This window comes from Berghia stephanieae, chromosome 3, assembly GCF_034508935.2.
Source record: "Berghia stephanieae isolate SIO BIC M18660-M18661 chromosome 3, UCSD_Bste_1.3, whole genome shotgun sequence".
Classification (NCBI taxonomy): Eukaryota; Metazoa; Mollusca; class Gastropoda; order Nudibranchia; family Aeolidiidae; genus Berghia; species Berghia stephanieae.
The window spans coordinates 73,706,631-73,724,130 of record NC_088362.1 but is presented as its reverse complement, the minus strand read 5'-3'; the positions used below and the strand labels follow the sequence as shown (position 1 = coordinate 73,724,130).

The 17,500-nt window shown below is 34.6% G+C and overlaps 1 protein-coding gene across 3 annotated transcripts in view; it reads right to left on the bottom strand.

Moving 5' to 3' along the window:
• LOC144968411 (retinol dehydrogenase 11-like) overlaps nucleotides 1-17,500 on the bottom strand; it is a 62,616-nt gene that overhangs the window by 41,603 nt on the left and 3,513 nt on the right. The window contains exon 1 of one of the 3 annotated variants that reach the window (XM_078906725.1): nucleotides 1,495-1,570. The exons of the other annotated variants lie outside the window; for them this stretch is intronic. The gene's annotated coding sequence lies outside the window, so the exon portion shown is untranslated. Of the gene's footprint in view, nucleotides 1-1,494; nucleotides 1,571-17,500 lie in introns of those variants that run through there. 3 annotated transcript variants of the gene reach the window in all.

Sequence of the window (17,500 nt, the reverse complement as noted above, 5' to 3'; positions counted from 1 at the left end):
TACTATGAAAGCACTGGCAATTATTTTTGTTGAAACTGGAGCTGGCATTTAAGAGATATTCGCGGTCGCGGAAAACCAATCTAAATTAGTGTTCGATGTTCAAGTAGAATTTCTAAATAAATGTCTAGACAAATTGAGTCTAAATCGTCGTAAAATTAATTGCCTATCTGATAACCCAAACTTTATAAGCTCATTATAAGCATGCAATATGATAAAAGAAAAAAATGAATATATATATATATATATATATATATATATATATATATATATATATATATATATATATATATATATATATATATAGGAAGAGGGGTGGAGTTTAAGGCAAGGCTACTATGAATAACGAACAGAATAAAATACTAATTATTTAGAATTTTTAAACTTGTGATTTTTGGAGTTCTGCTTCCAATCGATGCACGAGCCTCCTAATACGCTGTTGGAACAAAAAATGCAACAAATCATTAGTTCTAAATCACCTATCAAAAGTTTCTGGTTTCGTTTCTGATTGAAATACAACTATTCTTTTAAAAATTAAGGTTCGAGGACACAAATTGTTCCGTTCAGCCCATTTTAACAGTTTGCTAACGAGCACAGAAATACTGGCAAATCTAAAAATTATACAACAGTATTTTTTACAGATCGAGGTACAAGTAACTTGAAAACCTTTTCTAAATTAGGAGTGATTTTATCACCCTTTGACTCAAATAAATATTTTTAAAATCTGCAAGGTCGTTAATCGTCACTTGGAATCGCCATCTGGCCACCCTGTTGCCAGATTCTTTTGCGCGCACCTACATACTTTATTACCAGACCCATTTTGATCGTTGATGGCTCAAAAGATTCGTCTCGAACTATGTAATTTCCATTAAACAGTAGTATAATAATTAAAATAAATGAGTGCCTTTCGTAACAGCCTTTATTTCTCCGCAAATGTTGAGGGTTCTCCACTAGCTTTTATAAAAATATTTGAATGATGCGACGTGTCTGCCATATTTTTGTTAAATTTATCGATCGACAATAAACTTGATATCATCAAGGTGTTGGTGTTTATGGGGAGGGGTGGATTGAAATAGGTTATTACTCTAAGGCTGATTCTGCCCCCCCCCCCACTTCTTCCATCAAGGGATTTCACGTTTGTATTAAATCACATATTATTTGTATGCTATCATGTCTAAACTGAACATAACCATTTTATAGTGGGTTCGATTATGTCATTCTTTGACCAAACACATTTTTTAAAAAATTGAACGGAAAACGTTTACTCCAATTATCAAACGATGAAAATAAGCCCCAAATTGTGAAAAAGTCTCAAACTGAGAGTTCAGTCATAAGTTTCAGGGTTGAGACTTTTTGGCAATATAAGCATCAAATTTTGATATATGAAGTTAGTTAAATTTAAAGTTTTCTGACCAAAATGGATAAAAATATATGTTGTCAGAAGATGGCAAACTAGACCTCGGCATTTTGGCAAGAAAGCCAAGAAATCGTGCTTACGTGGTTTTATCGTGCCTTTTTCTCCTGCTGCCTCCTGTGGCATTTACAATTCTCCATTGCATATTGAAGGCACGATGTCTACCTGTCAGTAAACAAAGATAAGGTTAACTTCGGTCCCTTGCCCATTGTTTAAAACAAGTTTACAAGACAACTCACCTACATCCTTTTTCATTCCAGATATGTTATCAATACCTCGCTTTCTTAGCTAGAAAAGATCTGCTCATAAAAGTCATAGCGACCTTCATTCGCCAAGGACATTTTTTCTCTCGAATTCTTTCTCCATTTGGGCTTTCCACTTCCTTTCTCTTTCCATGAAATTCTAAGTATCGATGAAGAAGAAAACTGGGTAATGTAAATGTTGCTGCTCGAAGCTCACAGAAGTAAATAACAATATGACATTGAATGTAAGCTTCAATTTACTATACGAAAACAGATAATATGGACGTTTCGGGTTTCCCCTTTATCAACAAAGCAGGGTGAACGAATGAGATAATATGGTCGTGGCGTTGTTAACATTTATATATATATATATATTATATATATATATATATATATATATATATATATATATATCACATTTGTGGAGGCTTTGTCGTCTTGTAGCATGACACACGCTGTGAGTATTGAGTATTGGAAAAGGCTGTTGACTCACATTCTTTCACTGCATGCAGCCGTTAAATGGGTACGTATTAGCATTGTTTCTTTCACAAAATAAATTGTAATAGCAACTGTTGTGAAATGATAACCCCGTACCTTCAAAATTGGGTCAAATTGAGATATATATAACTGTGATCAGAATGATATTCTGCATCTACTCACAAAATCTTGGATCTCAATTCTTAAAAGCAAAGAAAAATAAGTATAAAACGACTTATCTAGTCTCATGTCTTGTCTAATAAATTAAGTGATGCTTTTGAGTGCTTTGAGCACATTTAGTGGATATTGGGCTAATAAGAGTGATATCTTTCCCCCGTCAGTCCATGAGTTTAATTGATGCTATGCGTTTAAGTATAATACTCACAACATCCGCCAGCCAAATAAAATGTACCAAAACGCACAATACTCACTTCTTTCCAATGACGCATGGTAACTTAGTAACACTGGCTCTAAACTATCGGAACAATGGCGGACGCCTGTATGAAATATTTCTCCCGCGAGCATAAAGGGTATCCAGAGGGAAAAAACACATCCATTTGATCATGTTTTGACTTTTACACATTCTGATCACAAGACATATGAAAATTTCAAGCCAGCATGAAAAATAAAAAGTAATGATTTTCTTTGTTTAGAACCAAGATGGCCGCCGTTGCCGGGCCGCGTAACATCAGACTATTGAATCGTATTGAGTGTAACCGTCAACGTTTATAATCTGATTGATAGTATTTACTGAGAACTATTCAGCCGTAAAAACAATAGCAAGGAGCCCAGGACGTCAACTTTGTTCGTCCTATAGATAGTTCGAAGATGACGTCAATCAGGTCTTTGTTATTATTTTGCCATCCGCGTTTATAAGTAATGCTCACTGAACTGTATTAACCCGACTATAAACGTTCATGGATACACACAGTTTTATCTGTTGGTCCGTTGTACTTCCGGATGGCAATGTTATGAGCTTCTTAGCCAAGCGCATACTATCTATAGGTGTAGGTATAGATAGTTCGAAGTTGAACGTCGCTCAGGTCTTTGTTATTGTTTTTTGCCATCCACGTTTATAAGTACTTCTAACTAAACGGTATTAACCAGACTATAAACGTTCATGGTTACACATAGTTTTGTGTGTTGGTCCGTTATACTTCCGGATGGCAATGTTATGAGCTTCTTAGCCAAGCGCATACTATCTATATCTCGATAGCATATAGATAGAATGCGCTTGGCCAAGCAGTTCACAACATTGCCATCCGGATGTATAACGGACCAACACACAAACTCTCTGTAACCATGAACTTTTATAGTCTGGTTAATACAGTTTAGTGAGAACAACTCACAAACGCGGATGGCAAAAACAATAACAAAGGCCTAAGTGACGTCATCTGCATACTATCTATATATTTTATGAATAAATCTGGAGAGGAAAATTACTTATTAACCCTAAATCCACAATTGTAGTTAGTCTGCTTTTTATGCAACAATGAATGAAATCGTTAGAGCGTCAGACACTCAATAAAACGAATCGGATTTCATGCCACGAGACGTCAGATTTTATATTTAACGTCACCCTACCCATCTATCAGTGACTGCAGATTTTGCAATAGACAAACGCTCCATCTCAAAGGACAACAAGCAATTCTCACTATTTGTTGCTCCTCCTCCTCCTTCTTCTTCTTCTTCTTCTTCTTCTTCTTCTTCTCTATGGAAGTGGAATTTATTTTTTAAATGGTCAAAACTTTTCACATGGCTACAAAGATTTCTATAGTTTTTCCCGGTGAATGTCAATATTGCAAACTTTAAAATCCACATTGCAAAGTTAACTCTATTGGGCATTTGAACTTGCCATTTGGACTTGGAAAATAGATTGATGAACCATCTAGTTGGACATTTGATCGGAAAAAACTATATATATCATTAATTTGACATCTGAAATTATCACTGAGACTGCTCGGGTAGAAATCACCATCCAATGACTTGCAACAAATTTATGTCACACTACCATTTAGAATCCCGGGTGGTTCTTCCCCCAATCAGATAATGATTGAGATAGGAAATCGTCGGTGCTTGGCTGTGCTAGTGCACAGCTGCGAAAGTGCTTGCAATAAATAATTCTAGAAATGGTAGACAAGAGGCCTAATTGCCGAATGGCGGGTGCTCTTTTATCAGTGGAAAATATCTCTATTGCTTTTCACCTTCCAAAGTCCTATCTTCGGTCCGTGGTATGTATGACCTTGAATCTGTGTTTCCAGTAGAACATCTTTAACACACAATAACCCCGGAAATAAGTTATTAAAAATCAAGTTTAAGGGGGAAAATTATTCATATAACAAAATGATTTTTCCTCTTCAAATTATGGCAGTAAAAATAACGAGATACGCAAAATAAGAAATGTGTGTGGCTTTATGAAACTAAATCTAGTGGTGTAATGTAATTTTTGATAATTTCAAAAGACCAAATTAGGAAGAAGACACTGGTGAAAGATATAGATCTGAAAAGTGTGTATGAAACAGTATCAGAAAAAATAAGAAAGAATAGTACACGAAAAAAGAACCATCCCAAAAAAAAAGGGATTCACAACGTAAAATTGTGGTGTGATCGGTAATCACAAGGTTTGAGATCCTATCTCCAGTCGAGGAAGTTTACAATAATACAACAAAATAAAGAGTAGGTCGTAGTATCATACATTATACAACTTAATGAAGCTTAAACTATTATCTTAAGCATCAAGTTCACCCCGACATAAAACCGTTTTGAGAGTACTGATCACATTTTACCACAAAGGCAACTTTTCCCCTTCGAATAAATAAAGATTTTTAAAAGGGTTTGCAACACATTTAGGTCATTTCAACGCCAGTAAAAAGGAAACAAGTTGGATAGTCAAAAATTTCTAGATTTACAATTTAAAGCAAACGAGAAAAAGTAAGACAATTGGGAATAGTTCGAACAGGGAATAATATGTTGATGCAGATTTCAAGAGCATTCTATCAATGCGCATAGTTTGAAACACCTAAAAGTCTCATCAAGATAAAACATAGGATCCCACTAAGAGGAAAAACGCTCTGATGCTTACATATATATTCCAAACAGCAAATATAACAGTACATAACAGACAGATGATTTCCAAGGGGGAAATATCGTCTTTCAAAAACTATAACTAAACATTTGACTTTTTTCCTCCCAGCCAAGGAATCTGGCCAGGAAAGGACCAAACCAAGTAATCTCTTTCCAAGACAAAGACACAAATTAACTCAGAAAACCAGATATAAAGGGATATAAGACAACAAGAGACCTCCTCCCCACCATAGGATGTCAAACACTCCACCCAGTGAATGAAGAAAAGGAATTTTGTGTTAATTTTCATATTATGCTATTGTTGCTTCGGTCTTTGCTTGTATTGATGGCTTGATAATCAGCCTATTTTTTCTTCTTATTTTAACACTTTTTTCACCACTATATATAGATTTAAATCAATTACTTTCGTTTACAACGAAACAATTTAGGTACCATTCGATTACTCATGTAAGAACTAGTATCTAAATATCTCAAAACCTGCCTACTATTACGAATAATTCGTAGATTTACGAAATTCTAGCTTCAATTTAAGCACTTCACGAGCATATCTAAGTCATAAAAATTTATTGAAAATAGAAGTTGATGCCAGACAACATAATTTTATGGATTTTGAAGTGTTAGTTCATCATTGTGAGGCTAAATTGTTGATTGTTAAAGTTAACTTGAGCGTCAACAATCTTTATCTCCCGAAAATAACGAATTTTTATATTTTCAAGTAGGCAGGTCTGTATCTCTGTACCTGGTAACTCCCAATTTAACGTCGATGAAACTATCTTGAGTCAAAAATAAACATTTTATGAGTCTTTGCCCTGTGTAAGCCTTCATAAAAAAGTCACTAAATCACATACATACCTTAGAGCTGCCTACTTGAAAATTTAAAAATTCGTAGTTTATAAGGGGAAAAAAGGAAAAAGTAACTTTAGCTTGCGTTAGAAATAAATATTTTGTCTTAAGCATGATCCGAAAAATTCTCCAAAGGTCTGAATATAGGTTCTAAGGAACTAGACTTTCCTTTTTAATAAGCTTTATTGAGTCAATGTTGTTCTGCAGCTGGAGCCAAAAATTCGTATTTCTACGATTGTTCGCACTCACTTCAGTCCATATTCCACGTTAGAGCATTCTTTAAGTTAGTAGGTGTGTCCCACATTTAATTTAAACCATACTTTAAAAGTTTATATTGACAGGGGATAATTGGAGTATAAGAAGTGCATTCAAAGTGCGAGAGGAATGAATGCCTCCCCCCCCCTCTCTCTCTCTCTCTCTCTCTCTCTCTCTCTCTCTCTCTCTCTCTCTCTTTGTGTGTGTCTGTGCGTGGGTGTATGTGTGTGTGTGTGTGTGTGTGTGTTAGGGCGTATATGACATGAAGCAATACATTGCCCCTTTTGTGTAAGGGCAAAATTGGTACTCAAATGGGGAATGCATTGTACCATGTATTTGTCTTAATATATATTTTTTCGAAATTAACTTTCAAGAGTTGTACCTTTAAAAGACTTATTCAGATGTTTATAAAAATTCCAGTTCTTTAAAATTGCTTTCGCCAAAACAGATAAATAGATAAATATATATAAATAAACAATATTTGGGGGAAAAAATAGACGTACATTCTTGTAGTTGGAATCTATTAACCTGCTAATTGCCGCTGTCTGGAAAAAAAGTATTAAAAATTGACCATGTTTGAGAGTTTTTGCCAAGATGAGGGTCATTTAAATCGATCGATATTTGAAGGACGAACTTTCTGGCCAAATTTTTAAGTACATGTTGTTCCAGTGTGTGGTGGATGACTGGTTTAATTACTGCTCCTGTTATGGTCTAAATAATGTTTTATTAGATCCAAGCTATAAACTCGACCTTCAAAAAGGTCCATCTTACCATTAATACTAGTAGCCTCCAATATAGGTAAGTTTGACCTTTGACACGGGACGGTTGAATAACAATACAAACTTACACCAAATGGCACATTTAAGATGTCATAACGTGACCGTTAAAAAAAGCGGGGATCGCTATTAAGTCCCGACACGAGGACAGGCACGCGGTCACACCAGTTATAGAGTACCTTCGTATAGGTATAATAATAATCATATGTGTTTTTATTCAAAGATGGGAATATCCCCCGAGTAGCCTGCATCGGCGCTTATCATAGATTGTGCAACGTTAACTGCGTAATGACGCAGTGTCATTTCCGGTCTTTTTTATTATTGTATTTGATTGCAAAATAATAAATATTAAATAAATAATAAATTAATATAATGTCATTCACACAAATCTTTACAATGATTTAACTTTAAAGTCAATTATCGTGGGTCGTATCCCAATAATTGAATAAAAACAACAATTAAATAAATGCAGGGAGAAAGGGGGGAAGAGGGGGGGGGGGGGGGGGGAAAGGAGGAGTCAATAAGTAGAACACTCGCTTCAAACGCAAAGGGAATACGATCGATCCCAGGTGAAGTTGAGATTCTGTTTTTGATCCTGGAATTGGACTGGTAGAATGCGTATTGGATCGCTGACTGATATGAGACATAGTTGAGCAACCAAAAAACAAAAAAGCTTGAACAGTGGCCAGTTAGGAGATGATAATATTCGTATACAAAGAGAAAATAAAAGAGAAATTGCTATTTGTAACTTTATAAATATGCGCACATTGTCCTCAGTATGATAAACATTCAACACATTCATTTACTTTAACAACCCCATAGAGCTATTTCGATTTAGCGAAAAATCGTAACTCTGATTTTTCTTATCATTATGCAGGTTTAAATGAGACTCGCTATCCCAAACAATTAATTTAACATTTAGGATTAATCTATAAGATGAAAATGTGATCCTTAAGACCATAAACATGAAACTTGAGTCTGATATAAGTATGTGGTTAGTTGAGGTTTCTCAACTAGTTAACTGTCATACTCTGGATAGACACATATTTAAAAGTTCGCCTGAAAATTCAACCTCCAAATATTATTGATTTAAATGGCCCCCATCTTGCCAAAAATTCTCAAACCCAGGACTCGACTGTGAAAGAGTTCCCGATTATAGGCAGTGCCGGATATTGTAAGAGCTCTTAGATACTCGTACAAAAAGGAATTTCATAGGCGGGTAATTCTGACAATATGAAATTGGAGTCTACTGGGCATATAAATAAAACATAGTCAAGCTCAACGAGCACGGTAAAGCCTTGCTATGAAAGTCTCGTTTATAAATACGTACCTACTCATAATATTGATTTCTTTTCAACTATAGCTTCTGAGTGCCGCCTTTGAAATAGATTATAAACAAGGAGGGTAAAAATACCCATGAAAAGGTGAAACTGGAGAGGCTTGGGATGATACGAAGGGGAACGAAGAGAAAAGAAGAAGAAGAAGAAGAAGAAGAAGAAGAAGAAGAAGAAGAAGAAGAAGAAGAAGAAGAAGAAGAAGAAGAAGAAGAAGAAGAAGAAGAAGAAGAGGAAGAAGAAGAAGAAGAAGAAGAAGAAGAAGAAGAAGAAGAAGAAGAAGAAGAAGAAGAAGAAGAAGAAGAGTAATAAGGGAGAAGGAGAAGGAGGAGGAGGAGGAGGAGGAGGAGGAGAAGAAGATGAAACAGGAAAGAAGAAAGAAAACTAAGACTACGACGACGACGATGGCGATGGAGAAGAAGAAGAAGAAGAAGAAGAAGAAGAAGAAGAAGAAGAAGAAGAAGAAGAAGAAGAAGAAGAAGAAGATGATGATGATGATGATGATGATGATGATGATGATGATGATGATAATGGTGATGGTGATGATGATGATGATGGTGCTGATGATGATGATGAAGAAGAAAAAGAAGAAGAAGAAGAAAAAGAAGAAGAAGAAGAAGAAGAAGAAGAAGAAGGGGGAGGAGGAGGAGGAGGAGGAGGAGGAGGAGGAGGAGGAGGAGGAGGAGGAGCAGGAGAACTCTCTATTCTACGCTTTTAATAATAGCTAACAGTACAATACATACCACAGACTTTTTGACAACAGAGTTACCAGAACAAAAGATTATGTAAACAACATATCACATGTTACTGCTCAGGTGTACATTGCACGCGTCGAGCATCTCCTTGATGTCAAGAAATAGATTCTGTCTCCACCTTGAATAATATGAAATAAGTGTAAAATCCAATAAACCGAGGCAAGAAGGATACGGATTCCTGTCAGATTTTAGATGTTATACTTTTGGAATGGGTGAAACAACTTATGACTTGTAAAAACACACAAAAAAACAAGAGACGAGAGAAACAGTTGACCACACAACAATAATATATAGGACCACACAATCATTGCATCAATGTTTGAGATGAATAAAAAACAACGCGTCTTGTTACGAGCACACAACATACACACAACACACAAATGCAAACACACACACATACACACACACACACTCACACACATAACACACAACTAACGGCCTTGACGACAACATTGACGCCATAATAGTACGTTTATGGCAGAAAGCATTCAAAGTGGGTCTGGGGTCAAGTAACAGTCGATTTGACCCAGTAACACACAGAGGCCCATAAAAGACAGACGATACCGATTGTTAAGAGCCACTCTGACCCAAAGATGACCGTCAGCATGGAAGACAAAACACGGCAAATAATGCGCCTGACGCATCCTTCACACTTATCATTAAACAGTAATAAGCCGATGTACAAAGAATGCGACCGGACAGACACAAATTTACGAACATCACACAGATTTATTGATGGCATCATTTAAGTAAAATACTCATTAGTTCTGCCCGCCAGATGCATCGTACCAATATCCGGAACAATGTGTAATCTTTAACATTTATGATCGGAATGAGATAAATAATTTAGTGAGAACTAACTCCCAACTGGCACTCTGAAGCAAATAACAAAGAGCTCATCAATTTCACTCAGTGTATAAATCTCTTAACAGTAGTGGAAAAAAAAAGACAATTGAGTTTTGTGCTATGGTCATTAGACCAACTATCTCCTTCAATCATTTTAAAAATCCAACAAAACGGGTTGGAAGCGATGAAATCACAGAAAAATCAAACTGCTTAAAAACTGCATTGGATACATTTCGATTAACACACAGTGCTGGCATTCAGAGGCTACCTGAATTGAGACTTTTTTTTTCTCGAGTCTTTGGTTTACACACTTTGGCAAGTTGGGGGGTCATTTTAACCTATCGATAAAATATGAAGCAAAGGTTTTCCTGCCAAAATGAATAGTGTACTTCAGTGTGGCCTGAACTTGAAAGAATACAATTCCCCAAACGTAACTTACCGCTTCTAATAGCTATTAATTATGGCGTAACAGATTACAGTTTGAGTTTATAGAGAAAATTGTAAGAAATGAAAGACTTGAAACTCAAGCTGATAATGGAACTTTTATCAATTTTGTCAAAACAAAATATTTTGATTCTAATAACATTTCGTAATTTAGATGTTAAAGTCAATTTTCAGGATCTAGTTTACCGATTTGAGACGATGGGTCGCATAGATGCTCTTCTCTCTATGTACGTATTTTAAATGAATACAATGAATTCTTACTTATCGTCAAGCCTTTAATAAGTATTAAGTTTGCACCCAGAAGGTCTGCCCTTAAGAATTATTATTATTATTATTATTATTATTATTATTATTATTATTATTATTATTATTATTATTTTATTATTATATATTATTATTATTATTATTTATTATTATTATTATTATTATTATTATTATTATTATTATTATTATTATTATTATTATTTATTTTTTTTTTTTTTATTTATTTTATTATTATTAATTATTATTATTATATTATTATTATTATTATTATTATTATTATTATATTATTATTATTATTATTATTATTATTATTATTATTATTATTATTATTATTATTATATTATTATATTATATATTATTATTATTATTATTATTATTATTATTATTATTATTATTATTATTATTATCACGATTACCAAACAGTAATCGTCATACAGGGACAAGATTTATTCAGAGAAAATAGCTTTAATGTGAAAGGCATTTGACTGCTACCGATGGCAAGATATGACATGAAGATACCACGATAAAAACTGTTGCTATTAACCCTTTAACGGCAAAACGAATTTGTATTACATCAAATATTTTCCATTTATCGATCATAATTTTTTGGTACAAACCCAACGGATAGTAATAACACAATGATACGACTTGAGCTTCCTTAAATCTCGACTCGTTTCGCTCTCTTGGTTAAAACGTCTGGTTAGGATGGAATTGATATCGGGATGTTAAGAGTTAATATACATTTACATCATCATGCACTGACATAACATTGCTATTTTCATTTTGGGCAATTAACAATTACTTAATCTATCAATTAATTAAAATCATCCACGATTTGTTGAAGTGTTTAACTCAAGACTTCTATAAAGTTTGGGTTGAGACTTCTGGACAAATGAAGGACAAATGAAGAGTCGTTTTAATATATCGATAATAGGTGTGAGTGAGACAAACTATTTTCTACCTAAAATATGAAAAGGTTTTATGTCAATGCACGGCAGTCTCGTGTGGAATCTCTTTCATGTGACAATCAAGACGGAGATAAAATGTTTTACATCTTAGTCTAGATTACTTTACTAGATGCAACTGCTTTGATAATAAATGTTACTGCCGCTGTGATGCTTTCTCTAAACCTTACTTAAAATTAGGTCCTCAAAATTTGTCCTATAAAGACAATATGCTTTTTGTTTATGTTGTATTGAGCCTAGAAATCTTTTATTGCATATTTTAAACAACTAAAATGAAAATATTGCCAAAAATGTTTAAGAATTCTTGAAATTGAGGATTTTTGACAAGAATATAAGATGACGCTCTGAGTGCCGATGTTAAGCATCAGATTATAGTTCGGAGATCTCACAGGATTAAAAATCTTTGACAAGAGCCCAAAATCTGATACAAAGTTGTGAATGTCGTTAGCACTATTAGATTGATGTCTGAAGAACTCTCGGGATGAAAATGCTTAATGACGACGCTATGAGAATTGTGAATACCGTGAGACTAATGTCCGGTGGAATCTTGGGACTACGAATGTTTGACAGTGTTAAGGACTACGCTTCGATTGTAATGAGTGTCACTAAACATGTTTAAAGAACTCTCGGGATTAAAAATGATTCACATTGCCTAAGATTTAGGACAATGCTGTGAGTGATGATGATGATGAAGAAGAAGAAGAAGAAGAAGAAGAAGAAGAAGAAGAAGAAGAAGAAGAAGAAGAAGAAGAAGAAGAAGAAGAAGAAGAAGAAGAAGAAGAAGAATATAGATATACGACAAAGATGAAAGTGTATGTAACAAACAAAGAAAGAAGAGCAAACGTATTGTCTTTATTCGCCTTTAATGTTGAATATTGTAGTCACGATCTTGATCGATTGCCATTGTTGGGTTTTGTTGTTTGTTGTTGTCATTTTACAAGAAAGATTGTTATGAACACTTTGTCCAGTGTTCAACAAGCATCAGCATTACAGAACTATCGAATCCTCGCTTTGCTTGTCTTTTATAATATCTCCGTGTATCTGCACTTAAATCAGTCAACAGTTTACAAATCTCATACATCAATATCAAAACAGTATGCAAACAGAAACGATATATGATGATTCGATCTCTTAAAATATAACAGGTGCAACTGTCACCTTTGACGAACAATGGACAATGACTGAATGCAATGAACTAATAGCATTTACACGAACAGTATATATATATATATATATATATATATATATATATATATATATATATATATATATATATAATATATACATATATATATATAATATATATATATATATATATATATATATATATATATATATATATATATATATATAATATAATATATATATTTGAATGGCCAGAAAACTTTTACTTCAAAAATCTATCGATTACGATGACACCCAACTTGTCAAAATCTCTCAAAACTGAGACTTCATTCGCATAAGTCTTTAAATGAAGTACAACATTTTTAAGAATTCTGGTTTGAGATATTTCAACAATTTTGGGATCATATTAATCGATCGATAATTTGAGTGAAATTTCCATGGAGATTTTAAAAAAGTGTTTTGTCAGTGCAGGCGTTATATGCTATCAATCCATTTTCAGTCCAGACCGAGCAATACATAACTGACTATAAACAATAAGGAAGCTGTTATTGATGTATAGTCAATGTTCACATTGATAGGAAATGTTATGTGAAATCTCATCCGAATTTATGGTAGCACAATGAGGTCAGAGAGTAAAGTTGATAAATAACATGGGCGAAAACTATTGATTTACATTCTTCGTAGACATGATAATGTACGAAAAGCGTTACGACAAACATTTGTATTCGAGTTCGTTGATGATAAATTCTCCAAGCCAAAACGTGACATTGACAGCATTTATCGGTAATAGCGTTTTGTCTGTCAATACACCATATTTTTTTTTCATTTCGGCCGGAGAACGTGTACAGTGGAACGGGGTGACTAAGGCCAGTATGAGTGACTAAGACCAACCACCAAATGTGGTCCCCCCCCCCCCCTCCACCAGATTGATTTGATAGATTTCATCCTTCCCCAGACTTTAGACCACTTTATATGATATGTCTTGACATTGAAATAACCTGCCCAATGTTCTTTGTCTAAAGTGTGGGGAAAGGTGAAATCTATCCAATAATGTGCATCTTACCATATTGGTTTGATCATTTTCGATCTGGGGGTCACATTTGATGGCTGGCCTTAGTCACCCCAACTGGTCTTAACCACCTCATACCATAGAAAGAGGAGCTACGAGTAGCGTTGGCTCTCCTCTTTCTAGGCTCATACCACCGTCCTTCGTATAGGTTATAAATAGATTTAAATGACCAAAAATTTCCCAAAACGTCTTGGGCCGAGAATAAATTAAGTATTAAGTAGTCCATCTTTGTCAATAGGCTACATTAGATTACATCTTTGTTTTAATAGCATGAATCGGGAAATAGCAATGCTTGCTACCCTTTGGATAGGGCGCTGGTCTATAGCAAAGTACTTTGCGCCAGATCCAACAGACCCAGCTACCAAATCACTGCTGGATAGAAAGGAGGTCAAAAAAACATCTTGACGTCACCCATGATCGATCTCGGCCCCTTTGCGTGTGAAGTGAGTGCTCTAGCAACTGACTCCCTAGAGAAGAAAGTAAATTAATCCATAACTTTCTTTGAAGTCCGTCAGCATAGTTTGAAGAGAACTTGACTCACAAGCAAAGGACCCTTCTTTTCTAATTCCTCTGCCTCTATGCAATCAGTCATTGATTTGGTAGTTGGATGACTTTGATGTGACGGAAAGAACTTTGCAACAGACCAGCGTACAATCAAAAGGATAGCAAGATATTACTCATCTTGGCTAAAGCAGAAATAATCGGAATATACTCCGGTTACATGGGTATGATGGTCTTTAAAGAACTACATGATGTCCTTTTGTGGTTTATTGGGTCCTATTTTGTTTCCTTGAGAAAGAAATGTATATCCCTTTGCTTAGTCTGCGGCACTATATTAAATCTAACTCTTGGATTATCTCGATCTTTAATCAAGGTAGATCCTGTAAAAGAAAATAACCTCTTGATGATGACTATAGGAATTTTATTATAACTTACTTAAATATAGCCAACGTTTTGTCGTCTTAATTTTAACGTTTTATAGGCATGTTTCAATCTAATTTTAACCTGGCATCATATCTCATCGTATTGATACCCACTAAGTCTCCAGTAATAATAATTTATATTGGGAGAATCATAGTTTGAGAACATAGAGTATAAACAGATTTTTGCACCAGCTTTACTCTTTTGAATGTCCTATTTATTATGCGATAGCGACAGTTCACTTTGACTCGTCTAGAATTAAAGATAAGCAATAAATCAGAATGGATGAAAATGATGGTGGTGATGATGATGATGATGATGATGATGATGATGATGATGATGATGATGATGATGATGATGATACAAAGAAATTCGACAAAACGGCATTCTCTCTATGGAAAATAAAAGCAAAAAATGCGGGCAAATGAGATGAATATCGGTCTGTGTTCGAAAAGAATTCTTGACACAAACGAGCATTTAAAAATAGTAGGCAGAATCCAACGTATTGCTAATCAAATCATTGTTGAATGAGTTTTCCTGTTTCACCACGGGAAAAGCTCCGTGATGTATTGTACCAGATTGCCCTTTAATATAGATAAATATAGGAGTTATATTCATACCATAAGATACATACCACAACACAAGCACTACTCTACTTTATCATATAACCCCCCGCCCCCTTTGTCTATTCTTTTTTCAGAACTTTTGCCCAACCCCCCCCCCCTCCTCCCAAAAGCGTATTCGCAACCCCCCCCCCCCCCCATTTTCCTCCTATCTATTAAATTTCAGCTCACGAAGTGTGCCGGTGAAATTCACTTTAGGGGAAAACTAAACAAACTAAAAAGGGAAAAAATCCACCCCCCCCCCCCAAAAAAAAAAAAAAAAAAAAAGAAAAGAAAACAACAAAATAACAAAAAATTAAAACAAACAAACAAAACAAAACCCCAGACAATTTTGCTATGATAAGTTGTTCACTTATTATGATTATATAATTGTATAATTATAAGATACTCTCAATGACGTCGCTGCTATTTTACTAGCAGAATGTTTGATTGGAAGAAAACCATATCTCGTCTCGGCTAAAATATATAATGCGCATGCCCCCCCCCCCCCCCCCACCCTATTTGGCTCTTTCCATTCTATTAAAGTTTTTGACAAAGTGCACCCCCTCCCCTTTTTATTTTTCCACCTCCCTCCTCCTTTCTACATTATACACTAGAGTATCCTACTCCAAAAACCCATTGCCTCAGTTTGACAGTCTAGATAAACCAGTTCCCAATAGATGAGCATGACTGCTAAAACACGAGAATTTAAAGCTGATTTCTTTTATTTTGTATTATTATTTTTTAAATTAATAAATCATAGTCTTATTTTCGATGATATTTACAGTACAGCCTTTCTTGCTATTCATTTGAGCTTATATCAAACTGTAGTGCATCCCCGTTAGTGGTAAGATCGGGTGGTCGGTAAGGGATCAGGCTTTAGTCGGTAGGGGAACGATAGAAAAGAATGTCGTTGGTAGGGAAAAAATAGATCACATATCTAACACCACTAGAACTTGGATACTATTTCTTGCCAGGTAAAAGTCAGTTGACAGACAACCCAAACCTACCACCATGTCTTCAGATTTTGCGACATTGCTCTTTGAAAAAGGTATTATTTATGGTGCTTGTCGTAAGGTGTGACAAGGCTCTTAGCGGACGGTAGGGAACGGAACGACTCTATATTCTAAATAACGGATTTTACAATTTAAAACTTATAGATAATTTGATTTAGTTTCTTTCTGACCAATATTGCAAGGAAATACCTTCAAAATTTCAATTCAGTGCTGAGAACCGAAATTTTTACCAAACCTCCACGTGTTTCATATCATTAATTTTGTCATTGCTCGCTCTTTGAAATGCAACTCAGTGCGCATGAATACATGTTACCACTGAGTATGTACAACGTCAACACATAGCTATAAACAAAACGATATTAATACGTTACTGTCCTGCGCCATCAATCAAATCATCCGACTAAAGCATTTTTATAATACAGTAATTTGTAATAATTTCCTAATCGAAGCTTTAGGACATCCGACGGGTTTTGCCAGATCACCAAGCACACACACACACACACACACACACACACACACACACACATATATATATATATATATATATATATATATATATATATATATATATATATATATAAAAGATGGTATAAAAAAAACAGTTCAAATGCTTCATTAAATATAATATATTAATTATTTTCCATTAGCTATTTTTAAAAAATGAAATCGATTGTCACTCAGGACCTGTTTCGTTTCTTTTGTATGAAAAAATTGCCAAATCACAAGAACAAATGATCGTTATATTATGTGTGTGTGTGTGTGTGTGTGTGTGTGCTCGTGTGTGTGTATGTGTGTGTGTGTTTGTGTATGTAATATGGCTATGTCTCGAAGCATGGTTTTTGTAATAAATGTGTTTTGTTCGTATTAAGGTGACATCCCGGCTTTGCCTTAAGTACTTTGCAACAAGGCGGTGACATGGTAAGATTAACCCATATTTTCTTCTTCTTTTTTTTTTTTTTTTTTTTTTTACATAAAAGCCTTTATTTAGGTAGTATTTTTATGGGAAGATAGCATGCACGGTAGGGAATTAACATGTAAGTCTTTCGTGTACGAGCACAACCTACAAGTTTT